The sequence below is a fragment of the Tubulanus polymorphus genome, chromosome 2 (assembly GCF_964204645.1).
Source record: "Tubulanus polymorphus chromosome 2, tnTubPoly1.2, whole genome shotgun sequence".
NCBI classification, from domain to species: domain Eukaryota; kingdom Metazoa; phylum Nemertea; class Palaeonemertea; order Tubulaniformes; family Tubulanidae; genus Tubulanus; species Tubulanus polymorphus.
This window is the reverse complement of record NC_134026.1, coordinates 5,626,052-5,640,562: the sequence shown is the minus strand read 5'-3', so window position 1 is coordinate 5,640,562 and position 14,511 is coordinate 5,626,052.

Here is a 14,511-nt window from a genome sequence, read left to right as displayed (position 1 = left end):
CTATTTTGAAATATGAAATCCAAACCTCCCCATGCTCCTAGTAGAGTAGTTAGTGCGTTCACATTTTTTATTTCTGAAGATCTGAAATACATACCACCTGTCTTTCCTTTATCCAAAGGTGATGGGGAGATGAGAACCGATAAAGCTGGTTCAGACGGCATTATATCAACAGATGCCCCATTAGGAAGTGCGAGCTGCAAGAAAATCACACTCATTAGTAGATCTTAATTTTTTCCTCTCTGAACTCGACGATTCTATCCCAAATACTTGCAATTGTAAGATTCTATTAGATTTCAATTCATCTTATATTTCTTTCTGATTTACCTGATAAGCTTCCCCTAGATTTCTATTGAACAGTCGAGTACCGGGCGTGAGTTCGTTGTTTCTATACCATTGGGTGGAGAGCAGCGGTTTCGTCGGGGTGTTACAATTCGGGAAACATTTCGTTTGGTCTTTCAATTTCAGGGGGCATTTATTAACGACAAACACGTCGTCGCCGGACAGGACAGCTACTGCGCACACGCACATACACCCACCTGAACACATGTATTGCACAATTTGCACCTGTAGTTGAAACGGATAGAAAAAAAATTCCAACTTAATTGCCATCGATTGAAAAAGATTCGTGGAGGAGCTCTGAACGACGGATAGTACTTTATAGGTTAGGTAGTTTATTTGAAGTACGATCATACGCTACTAGTGCATATTAGCTTCATCGGGCAAATGAGTACAGTCAATGCAGTACCTATAACCTAAATACTGCTGTATCCGCATTGACTGTACTCGTTTTACCGGATGAAGCTACTATACATTAGTCGCGTAGGCTCGTACTTTAAATAAACTAGTTAACCTATAAAGTACTATCCATCTCGTTGTATTTATGCTATTGAAAAAAGAATTTGAAAAAAGAATTCAGAAAATGAAAATTACGATTAAAGCTTTTCGGTGTATATACGTTTTAGAAATTAACTAACACTAACTCAATCATCTAACAACAGGAGCGATTTAATTCCCGAAAATGTTACCTCATAAGGAAGTGTATCGTGTTTGTACAGAGTGAAATAACCGGGTTCTGGGTTGCTGTAGGAAGTCCCGTCGAAAGTAACTATCAACGGATCGCCGATTACTTTACAGATTTTCTTTTCGTCTTTATTAATCGCTGTCACCTTAAAAAAATATCGCAATTCACACAAAATCATAAGAAGTCATAAGCTTTCAAATCTTAACTCACAAGTCGACATACGGAGCCCCGTGACATGGTGACAAATGTTTTCAATTTCAAATATTTTTTTCAAGGGAACATAATAATCTTTTCGTGGGAATGAAATCATCTTTTTATGGTATTGAAATAAACTTTTCGTCTAGAGCGTTAGGCTAGGATTTTGATTAGAGTTAGGTTAGTAAGCCTAACCCTAGGCCACAAATGTTTAAATATTTTTCTCCAAGTCGCACATTTTCGTTCCCACGAAAAAGATTTCATTCGAACGAAAAGATAACTTCGTCCCCACGAAAAAAAATGTTCATTTTTCACCACGTCACTATCTGGGGCCCTGTACGAACAGGCTGCTGGGTGTTATATAGTTCAATAGTGCTTACCTTAACGCGATTAAGCTCCTCTTGGGCTATTACTTTACCGTCAGCAATCACTTTATACTGGATTACTACATCTCTAGACTGCGTATTGTCGTAAATTCTATCCAGTTCAGCGATTACTGGAATTTTAACCGGTTTATTGAAATCAGCGTCTGTAATCTGTATGGCGCACGTAGTGTCGGTAGGTTTACCAGTCAATGGGTCGATACGACTTGCCGGAGAGCGGGTCGTGCCCACAGATATCTGTGGTACTACCCCCGGTGGAAGTGGGAACCTAGACAAGATACAAGAACAACATCATGATATTGAAAGCGCTATCTATATCAAACTGCCGAGTTTGTGGTAATTGGTTTGCTTTACTCGTACAAACTCACTTCGTGTATGGTGTTTCGGTGACCCCAGTTTCAATAATGACCGAACACTTCGTCCGATTGCGGCAAATATCTGATGCTTTCACCTGGGGAGTGAAAGTGATGTCTTTCGCGGGGTCACCTTCGTTTAATGTGATAGGCGTTACGTCCACATTGGCCTGACATAGAAGATACTTCACAAATGAGCAAACGATATTTTCATCCAGTTCATATCACACCGTTTCACTCAAAATACCTTAAATGTTCCGGGTGTCTCCGGCCAGATAACGTCGGTGTACAGTGGGCATTTTTCAGCCATCAAATCGCTAATGTAAGTTATATCCGCATCGATTTCCTTTTTCGTGTAATTCTGACAAGTATGCGCTGAGACCTTCGCTTTCTTGATCGCGTCGATCATGGAACTGCATAAAAGATTGACGTTCAAATTTAAATCCGTTAAATAAATCGCCATTTACTTAGTCTATATTCCCCATACTTTTTTCCCATCTAGGCGAATTCGTTCGTAAATTGATACTAACTTGCACGTTTTTTCATAGTTTTTCTCCAATATCAATGAGGTATAGGCCGGTTGCGTGAAGCCGTTTAGTAGCGAAACGGCTTCTGTCATTTTACACGTTGGTGGATCTGAGTAAAAAAATTGAGATCATCAATAAACATTTTTTTATATAGAAATTTTCCAATTGGTGTTACGCAAGGAATCCTCTAGAAAATATTCAGGTTATGTTACATTTTGTTTTCGAACCAAAATAAAGAGAAAATGCTTTGTAATAGTTTCATAAAGCAGTAATGCCTTTTCACTTACTTGGCGCTTGGGGCGTAACTGAAAATTGTGAATTGATAATAGAAGGTTATTTCGAAAATAATCAGATTTTGTAATGCGAAATTTCTAATAAGATTTTGGAAATGCACTGCATGAACCATTTGATTCGATACAAACCTGGATTCTGAGCTGGAAAGAAAGAAAGACGGGAAATCAATCAGTGTTAAACAGATAATATTTCCTTTTAATGAGAGGTTCCCAATAGATATTTCACATTTTTTCCCTATTGTAGCTTTGATTTGTAGCTTATATTTTGATTGATCTGCTCATTATTTCTCTTTGTATCTTTGTTCCATTGGCAATCATGTAACTTGATTATGATCGATGAAATTACTCAATCATAAGCTTGAACGTACTGTTAGCGCAGTGTTGGTTGATGGCATTTTTCGTCGTGATAAACTTAGCTTGCATGATAGCATGTTGCTTTGCCGTACATAAAGAGTTCGGCGATTGAACACATGTCTCCTCGGCTGGTAAATCTCTGTAATGACAGAAGTCGTAAATGTATGATGCGTTTTGTGAGAACAAACTCGGTTCGTATATCCATCTAAATGATATTAATGAATAAAATATGGTGGATATTGTAAAAACGGTATATTTTTGGAAGGTATGTCCGAAAAAGCTCTCTCTCTATTCAAATTATGCCTAGTGAATGCTGACTCTTCTGGGGAATATAAGCGTCCAATATATCTTACCCACAGATTGCTTTCCAATTTGTAGTGGGTTGCACGTTTCCATTTATGTACGTAGTTGTCGCATTCGTTAAACAGAAGAGATTCTTCGACAGAAGGCACATGTCAAGATCCTGAAGACCGGAAAAAGATTTTAGAAAATAGTATTGCCACCAACAGCGAATCAATTAAATTCAAGCGATACAAATTAACACACCTTAAAAGGAATCCACGGTTCAAGTGCCGTTTTATTACCACATGCTCCTCGTAACGCCCTCCTCATAAAAACTACCAACTGCGCGCCTTTCCCTTTGCGAGGCTCTGAACATGTTGCCAAATCATTACGTATTTTGTTTACTTCCGTATCGTATGCACTGAAATTGTTATTTGTAATAGAAATGATTCAATAGGTACACGAGCTGCATAGAAAATTCAAGAAAGGGCATTCAAAAAATTAGGGCCGCCAAATATTTCATAACGATAAATAAATGGTGTGTTCGTCATCTGTATCTTCGTATATCAGCTCATCCCTGTGAATTTTATAGTTTTGTTCTCGAGTCATTTTCTTGAACCTACTTGCAGGTAGCGCTCGTCGGTTTACCGTCGTTTTCCAGCAGATCATACTCGACTCTGCGCAGGAAGGTAATCATCTTGGTGTCGGCATCAGCGTGCTTACAACTGGATGGTTCGACAACTGAAAAAAATGATACGCTCTTGTCATCAGTTTAACATACATCATCGGAAGATAGACTCGCTTTATACTTAACAATTTCTACTTACTTTGCTTTTTCGCAGTTTCCATTGCTGAAATCTTGGCCGCTGAAATAGAGCATTTTTCATATTCACGAATATTTTCCAAACATTCTCAGTGAACTATAACTTTTTTAAACCCTTATTTCTCGTCTTCATTCAAACTTACGACTACACGTTCCGGACTGTTCAAGAATCTCCGCATTTTCCAAGTTCGCGTACTGTAACATATCCGTTCTTTGTTTGGCCGTGCAGCCATCCGACTTAGCTAAGTTCTTGCCCGATATGCAGTCTTTACTAACCGTCTGTTGGGCCGGTCTGTTTGCAAAAAGAATCTTCATTCATTGTAGAAACGGTGCTCATATTTCAGAAAGGGTAAGATGCACAAGCGATCTACTTACTGACAAAGCCATTGGAATTGTGGCGGGTTGTCGTAGAAAGATTTCACCAGCAGGTCGGCAAAATCTAACATGCATTTGTAAGCTTGTGATTTCAAACATGCATCCTTGAGAGAGAACAAGACATATTAGAAGCTATTTCACTTACAAAAACCAAGCCTTTATATTAACATATTCAATTCAGGACTAAACCGATTCAAGTTGTGGGTATCAATTACCTTATTATAGCAAACCCCCTTGACAGTATCGCAAAGGTGAGTTGACGAGTTGTACGATATAAACGGAATGAAGTCGGATACTGATGTTCCGCCATCGTTAGTCACAGCGACCAGGTAGCTTTTATTAGGATTCGGGAGTTTACACGTAATTTGGTCGAATTGATCGTAAACCGCTGTTGCCGGAACGGCTGCAGTCACCCCGGCAGCTTTTTGTACGCCGACTTGGTCAACCTAGAATTCATTACATGAACTTACGTTCGAATTACCATTCGTGATATATGCGATTATCGCACTTTAATGAATATCATTAAATCCACATGAAAATAAACATCAATAAAAAACCGCTGAAAAAATTATCACCGTTATTTCAAGAGCCATACAGTTCAGGCTTTTCGCATTAGTGCCCGGAAACGCCGGATCGATGAACCCTTTGCCGTATATGTTCACTTCTTGGCAATTTTTCGGATGCTTATTGATGTCGCAAAGCCCGTTGTTGTCCATTCTATAAAGGACAGGGCCTTGATTTTTCCACCCTGAGCAGTCAATATTAGCGAAGTTAGCATTACAGGTGCATTTACCTGGAAAAAAATCAGCTTAACATTATATCTCAACATTACGAATTACCACCACGGTAAAAAAAACCACAATGATAAATTCTTACTATTTGCGCATGTGCCCTGGTGGTCGCAATCGCGCGGACAAGTGACGGCTTTTATTTGGGATCGGATCTGAGACGAAATCGTTATGTTCTTCCCCAACGTGGACAAGCACTTTTCCCGATACGAGGCCAAGGCGTCGTCCATGAAATCAGTCGTATTGCTTATCTAAAATTGGAATCATAATTCCAGCAAAATCTCGATCTGGGAACGTATTCCTTCTACTCGTTAACGATATTCGGATTGCAAAATATGTTATGGACCAAATCCAGCACGGTTTGCACATACGATCATAAAACCTTTGAGCATCATAAAAATTAGAATTGCAATTGAGATTTTCGGTTACCTTGATATCTTCGATACACGTATTGATATCTTCGGTGGTAGCTAAACCTATATCGGCCTTGCATTTAGTAACGAATGCGTATTTATTGAAATAAGTATTACACGTGGTCGTTGCGCTTCCGGATGTTTGCCCTGTACGCCATGTTATCTATGAAGTATAGAAAACAAGTAAAGATTTGAAAATTTGGAAGATGATTTGATAATGAACAAAATAAACAGGATCAACCAGGCTTTTGGGATCGAATGAACTCACATCTTTCTGTAGCAATTCATAATTTGGGTCGACTATCTCTTCTATGTAGTCGACTATTGAGGTATAAGGGTAGAGGTAACTGGACGGAATCGCTTGCAGCGCGGCTGTTGAGTAATTCCTTACTTGTTGCTTAGACTCATCTAGAAAAAAAAGACGAAAATAAGGTAGTTGAATAGCCACACTTTAACGTAGAGAACTGTTTGAAGAGAACTGTTGTGAGAGTTTGAATTATGTTGTGTATTTCTATTCTTGATGAATGAAATTCGTTTTTTAATCTTTTAAATGTGGGTTTAAAACTTATCAAAAAGACGAAAACTTTAAATCATTTGATATGATTATCCTCAATATAATTATCAATATAATTGCGTACCCCAATGTAAATCCTTAACCACCATATTTTGCATTGGCCCGCACACGGCATTGCCAACATCGGGACAGTAACAGAAATTTGGAAGCGTTAGGTTTTCTGAGGACTGCTTTTGAAAAATCATCTTCTTCGGGTCGGTCAATCTAAGAAGGGAAAATGCCAATCATTAAATTTTTCGAACAAATTGATAATATTCTCGGAAATATACGCTTATTGAAGCTCTAATTAACCTCCATGAATTAATGAACGTTTTTGGTTGAGAACTGTCTTGTACATTTGTTGTTGTCGTTCCATCTCTATTTGTCAGAGTCGTTTTCGGTATCGCGGTGTCAAATGTTCCACAAAGCCCTGAAATAACAAAACTCATCTCCAATCATCTTTTCGATATAAATATTATTTGAATACGAAGTTGTCGATTAACATAGACTGATCCGAAGAAATGGAATTAGAATTCGTATGCCGGATGAATATTTGCATAACGATAAATCAGAAATGTCTCCTACGCTGAAGTTTAATGGGAAATTTTACCTTCAGTTTTCTTGTGATCCAACGTCGAAGGATAAACAAAAACATCTAATTCACGACCGGTAGCCGTGATCCGCGCGTACGCGCCATGCGGGAACAATATCTCGTAATCTTGATGATTATTGTGTTCGTATAAAACGAAACCTGGCGTCAAATCGCCGTTTATGTACGGGTATAGCTTCAAATGAGTGGGAGAAGGGCCTTGAGCCGGGTCCTTCACTTTGTTTATTAGCTTCGCGTTAGCCCCTAAACGCCAGCGTTTCGGGTCCATGTCGGTTGGCCGCTTGCAACGATCTATGACAATGACGTCATCTCCGGCCTTTGCCGCGACTGCGCACGCGCAAGTTCCACGGTCGGTTGCTTTGTTGTCAGATTTTTCACATTTCGCAATGACGATTTGAATCTATGTTAACGCAAATCTTAGACGTGATAGTGTATGTGAAATAATCATAATATCCAATTGCCTTTCATTAGAATTTCAATGTATTCAGATGAATAATCTACTTGATTCTTACCTCAAAATTAAAAATCGTATTTCTGTACAACGTAAATACACCCGAATAGAAGTTATTATAATTCCTAAACGAAGAAAAGAATTCGGCATGCCAGGTAACAATCGAATAGTAGCGAACGACACCATTTTCAGAATGTATCTAAAACTTACAGTCCCGAGAATGTCGTCATGTGCGGATCGCCTGCAGTTTTACAAATACCCAACGTATCGTAATCTTTGGCAATAATCTGAAGAGAAAATCTTTGAACTTGATTTATTAAATCCCAGGAATCGTGATTCGTCTGCAAATCAAAACTGTCAAACTCACCGGCACTTTCATAATTTCCCTGGTCGAATAACGCTGGTTATTCACTGTCTTCTTATATTTTAGTATAAACTCCCAATCCTGATTGCCGTCCACTTTACCGTCAACCGTCGCCGCTATAGGGACGTTGACTTTTTCAAGCCAGGTTGTTTTCTGGTCTGAATTAAAATGGCATTGAGAGTTGGACGTCACGCCTTTGATATCTCCGAGGACTGCTTGGACAATGGTCTGTTGACCATCCGTTATATATCTGAAAATTTATTCACGTCGTTTCATTTTCTTACTGAATTCGTGGTCTATATCATGTTAAGTTGGTGATAAGAAAGAAGAATGTAGAATAATCAGCATAACAACACAGTTTCCGTGGGGAAAGCATGATTTCAAACACCCAAGTAACCTACATTGGTTACGGAAGCGTCCTTGGGACATCGATTTAAAAATTCAAATTTGAATACAGAATTCAATTTCCGTACTTGTGTGCTAAATTCTTTGCAATGCTTACTTAGGACCGACTGTTCCCAGTTTCCGTTGTACGATCGTATTGATGCTAAGCTGGCAGGTCGGTTTGCCCTCGCATAGCGTGTAAGGATGGGTCCACTGAGTGATCGGGAAGTTCTGGCCTTTGTCGTCGTCTTCGCGCGTCGGTATCTGTTTCATTCCGGTCAAAAACTATCAAAATACAACGGCGAGAGACATTCAAACACTAATTTACGATGGAATTGCCGAAAAAAACCAATCCATTTTAAGCACATTCCCTTCGTGAGAAATATATACTTACATAAAGTGAAGATGGATAAGGAGCGGCTATGTCAACTATGCCCGCACATCTTGTATTGCCATTCACAAGATTGTAATACAGTTCGTTTCCACGTTTGAAAGTGTTGTCTAATTTCTTATCGCTACAAGGTGCGATGTATTTGTCGGCACACTCCATGGCTACTTTAATATCGCTGTAATTGAAGATGCCAAATAAGACAAAACCATTGAAATGATATGAACAATACATAATGAAATATGAGATATTCTAGATTCTAAATCCTACTAGCAAATTTCCTTCGCATCTTGCGCGGTTATAACCGTTGCCAAGATAACTTTTCGGTTGATTTTCATCATACATTTTCGAGCTTCGTCGATCAAACAACCTGATGCCTCTGAAAAAGAGAATGCAGGCATCCTTCGATAAAAAGGATCACTGAATTGTTTTCAAAATATATCTTACCATTGCAATCGGAGTATTGAGGTTACGTACCGGTAAACGGCAGAGCAGTGGCTGAAAATTTTAAATATGATAAGAATCAATAACCTTCCGTTAAAAACATAGTCATGGTAATAGTTACTGGGAATGGACGTAAACGAATGATATCATTCCGCTCAAGGCTGGGGCCAGCGAACTGATCACAGTACATCTCTGAATACATACGTTGTGAACAGGCAGGGACGGCGTATTTATCTAATAATGACGTCACTGTAGTGTCGAATTGTTGCTGCCCGGCGCATTGCGTGTTTTTAATGTTGCAGTGTAAACTGCCTTTATTCGCACTGTTGACGGTCCTGCAAATAACACGTTTAAGTTGTTCATTATTATCCAAGAAAAATCGCTTAAAATCGATTTTGAAAATATGTGATTTTTGCAATTTGCGTTACGCACTGGCAGAAGTTCACCGTACTTGAATGACCATAGAAGGCGTTTAAAACGTTGGTTGATAGATTGTCGATGCACGCCATAACTGGATCCAATCTGCACTGTGTTGGTAAGCCTTGAAGAAAGATAAAACTGCACTTTTAGAAAAAATAACAAATGATAAAGTAGCAACGATCGAATGGATCGATGTGTACTTACCAGTTATCGGACAATCAAACAAGACTTTCGAATTTTCGGCGTCCAGAGTAACGGCATAGTCTTCCTTGATAGCTAACGTTTGGGGGGTATTACACGAAGCATTCTTTAGTTCTAATAGCACGGCATCCGTATACGTTTTTAGGTCTCTTAAAATCAAATCCTCAAATGATAACATACATATATAATTCGGAAAATAATTCACATTTACCATGTAGGTCTAAATCATGTAATCGACTAGGTAAAAAACGTCATCGAGAACCTAATAAATGATGATAATAAATCAGTCTTATATAGAGTATCCTATAAATTCAGATGCGCTCCTCTAGTAGGTATTGTCTGAAGAAGTGTCTTAAGACGATTCTTGAACTGCTCCAAAGAAAACGAATAAAAGTCGGTGAAACTATGCGAGTTCCACAACCTACACTTGTACTTACGTGCAAAGTTGGGTTTTGCTTGTTGCAAGCTGCATGTATTGAGTTTTATCGTTCATTTGGTCGACGTATTCGTCCATTTGTGGAACGTTGCATTGCGGTACGAACGGCGTGGTACATTTAGCGGCGATCAGCTCGAAACTGGACGTAGCCATTTTCAAAAACGACGTCCTCCTCATCACTGCGCAACCCATAGCATTCGCCACAACACAGTAGTAGAAATTTTCTCGCCCACTAGAATATGATGATATTAGAATTTCTAGTCAAAGAAATGTGATATATTCCACATTTATAGTTCAGAAACTGTCGGAGGGGCGCAGAACAAAGAGAACGTCCTTCGTCCCTGTCAAACTATTTGACTGTTGAAATAGCAAGACATTCTGCTTGTTGATATGGATGGAGTTAACTAAATTGGCTTCAGAACTGAGACTTTTTAAATGACTAGACCTCAAGGATTGGGTACACGACCATCAATGTGAAACATACTTGCAAACTTGAGTCTGTAGCGCAGTTGGCGCTGTTCCTTTGACAACTTGAGTTAACTGAGGAAAATAGGAATCGGCGCATTCGTTCGCTTTGTACATGTCACATTTGCCCATGAACATTGTTTCCTCTTTCAAACAGCCTTTTTGTAAAACATCTAACATGAATTCTTCCATTTCGAACAGATTCTTTCGAACGATAGTTGGACAATTCACCATAGCTTTGAAGGTCGGCCCCAATGCCATGCTGTATGTCCTAAAATGGAACATAAACTTTTCAGCCTTTCGTGCATTTTATTTTGTTGTGTTATCATTAAATCTTGAATCTAGATTATATGTCATTCTGATTGGCCGTCATAAGATTGCTAAACAACTTACGCGCATAGAACGGCAGACTCGTCAAATAGAGCGGCAGCTACGTCGAGTGACATCACATCGAACCCCTGACCTATCGTTTTCACGTCGCAAGATGCTGAATTAAAATCATAGAAAACCCACTTTTCATTGTGAAAAAAAAGCAGAAACGATTTTATCTTTTAGAGTCAAATGATCGTTTCAATAAGAAATACAAGATACCATCAATTATCTGTCCACCGGCCCAATAACCTGAAATAGAATAGGGAGAGTTTGGTCAAATTGTATTTAATGAATCTTTATCGACATCGGACATTTTTCGATTATTAAATGAGAAACTAACCGAATCCTGTGTTGCATAAGTAATTAGTTTTTCTCTCTAATTCAGCCACTGCTTTTTGGACCCTCGTTACTATTGGTGCAGCACAATTTGGAATATTCAGAGCGGCGGTCTTGTAAGAAGCCATTTGTCTGAAACATTTAATGAGTATGCTTTTAATTCTTACGACACTTAACTTCAATTCGATTTTAAGAAAGCAAAAGGGCGTAGTCTTGACCTGATTCCAGTCATGGGTACAAATTACAAAACTTTCTTTTGGTGTCAATTATTTAATTCTAAGGAATATCTGCGGAACTAGTCGGAGTCGCTATGGCTGGATATGGTCAGGTGACAATATATTATAGAGAGCCACATACCCACACACGGCATAAAACGTTTTGGGATCTTTCGTTTTGTCAACAGTTGTTTGCATGGCTTTAAGCACGTCGTTAATCCAGTTAAATATAGCCATAAAAGCTGGTCCTCCACACGTCATATCTGAAGTCAAAGAAACAGCCGTAAGATTCAGCGATTGATTTGCTTAGACGCGCGTTTTGGGGTTTAGATTGTATGTACGTACCGAAGGCGTGGGTACATTTATCAGTGACCCCAGGTATCGGTTTATCCCCTGTATCGCACGAAGGCTGTTTGTTTGTTATAGTTATCGGACCAGTACCGAAATAGTTCAGTATCAACGTTTTGGAACAATTGGCCAGTGCCGGGGCGTCTGCAGCAGCCGAAAGCTGATTGGTTAAACCGGGAAAGTTCTTATCGATCGTAGCTTTATCTTTCATTCGATTGGCCAATGTTGTAGAGCAGGTGACAATATTCTGGAAGTTCTCAGTCTTTGAATAACTCTTAATGATCAAATCGAACGAAAGATTGATATCTTGCTGTAATTGAAAAACAAATGAATATATGTTTAAACGAGCCGAGCCAAGTTGATGACTCGTAAAATATCACGTATTAAATCCTTTGCGTTTAAAAATCTGGTCTGGGTGACGTTCAATATGTAGCTTACCGGAAAACCCGCTTTAACTTTAAATAACCATTTCGTACCGACGATTACATACGCGTGAGCCTGCTCACAACCAATCGCAAAATCTGAACAGTAAAAATAACCCGTTTTATATAGTAACAGTTATTCTTTTCAAAGACGTGATGATATCGGTTTACGCGTATTCCTTACGTACTTAACGATAGTTTGATCAGTCGTTCCAGATATTCATTGGCGATTTCTTTTTCGCACACTTTATTCTTTACGTCCACATTTTCGTTCGCTTTCACTTTCATTTGGATGGTGTTTGTGTAAATGGCTGGTACTTGTACTAGATTGAGATGAACAGTGTCGCAGTATAACGTATACGACAACAAAATATTTTCGATTACCCTTGAAAACTATATATTGAGAATGACGACACTACTTTTTTCAGCACTTCAATTCAACAATATATATTTTGTTAGATATCATATTATGAACCTAATGATCAAATATAGAAATGATTCGTCGTGATTGTGCACTTTTTTTGATTTATCATTGACTATGAGATTATTAAAATTTTGTTATTTATCTACAACAACAAAATTGGTTCTAATGGGTACACCGCTACTGTGGCAATCGAGAATTCCACGTATGGCAGGCGAGGAGCGCAGCAGGTGTCGCTAGTAGATAGTCGGTCTTCCGGATTTCTTCTACATTTCGATTAAAACCGAATGAACTATTATTTTAAATGAATCACTAATGAATGAAAACTATACCGATATATGGGTAGAAGAATGAATTTATCATATATTTGGTGGGTGCTGTGATAATATGTAGATTTGGGAGTCTAAAAAATCCAGTTTCATTGAAAATGAACTAATTTTGATAGCGGAAGATCTGCTCGTCGCGCCATCTGAAGGGATGGCTTATGTTGCGGGTTCCCCGTTCCGTCCGTAATTTCACTTACTGTTTGGGTTATTTTGGTTGATCGGTTGGCACTGACTGGCAAACGGTTTGCTGCCATCTAAATAATGAGTGCCCGAACATATCCAGTAAGCCTCTACCACTGGCATGATAACCGGCGTCAATTCAAACGTACCACAGCCGACAGTCGACGTAAAAGTGAGCATTTTAGACATTTGAGTCTTGACGAAGTTGAGGTCTACGAATTTGCCGATGATGGCGGTTGTACATTGGTCCATGTCCTGTTGGATTCCCTTAGGACTGATTATGATAACGCCGGGATATACAGTCAACTGTTAAATTACCGAATAATGATTTAGTAGAAATAAATTCTATTACGATGAAAAATATTGCTCAAAACGTTTAAATGAGGTTGAATTTTGCGTAAGAACACGCGTTTTAAGCATTTGTCAAATCGACGGAAAAAATACGGGGACATTGATTCATTTCATATTCTCATTTCTCGCCATAATCATACTTCAAGGTGGGGTCAAATGTCGGCTGAATCCATCACCCACAGCCTTATGAAAGTGCGGATAAATATGGCCGATTTATGTTCCTCCCTTTAAGCGTAGCGGGAAGGAAAAGAAAAATTACCAAAGACGCTGTCATACGGTAATTTTAGATTTCCATTGGGTGCGACTAATTGATGATTGTATCTAAATCACGACGCCGATATGAATATCGTAGCACAAAAAAAATGATTCAAAATAAATCATCAAACATTACGCTTACCGTCTTTTTATCGGTGAATTCAGTACCGTACTGAACAATCCCGATTGGAATGTCAATAATGACCGACTTGCATAAAGTATCCAACAAATACCTCGGAAAGAAATGAATAAACATGAAAACCTATAATTGATGAACGTGGAACCACCTTTACGTTATCAAAATAAAAGGGTATTTATAAAATTTCAATGATAGTTTGTAATCAGTTTTCGATATATGAATCCGTGCTTAGGATATTAGGATAGAGTACTAACATGACGTAACGCATTATTTGCGGAAAGACATGAAAGTTATACTAAATTATTTCAAACCGTTCTAATAATCATGAGCTAAGCTAACGGTTAGAATTCATGATCATCCACGGTAAGGAAATGATCTATATATATTTAAAATAATCTAAGATAAGATAATCTGCACTACCAGGCATAGGCCTCTATAGATCTGTATGATAAAAACTTAATGTATATATCAGAGATTCGGGAATATATTCGTAAACTTACTCGTGTGATGAGAATAAGTTGTACACGGTTTTTGCCACGTCGATTACACAATTTGTATTTGCAGCGGAAGAACCAGTTTTCCATAGATAACTCATAGAAATCTTGACCCGTCGATACGGAGGG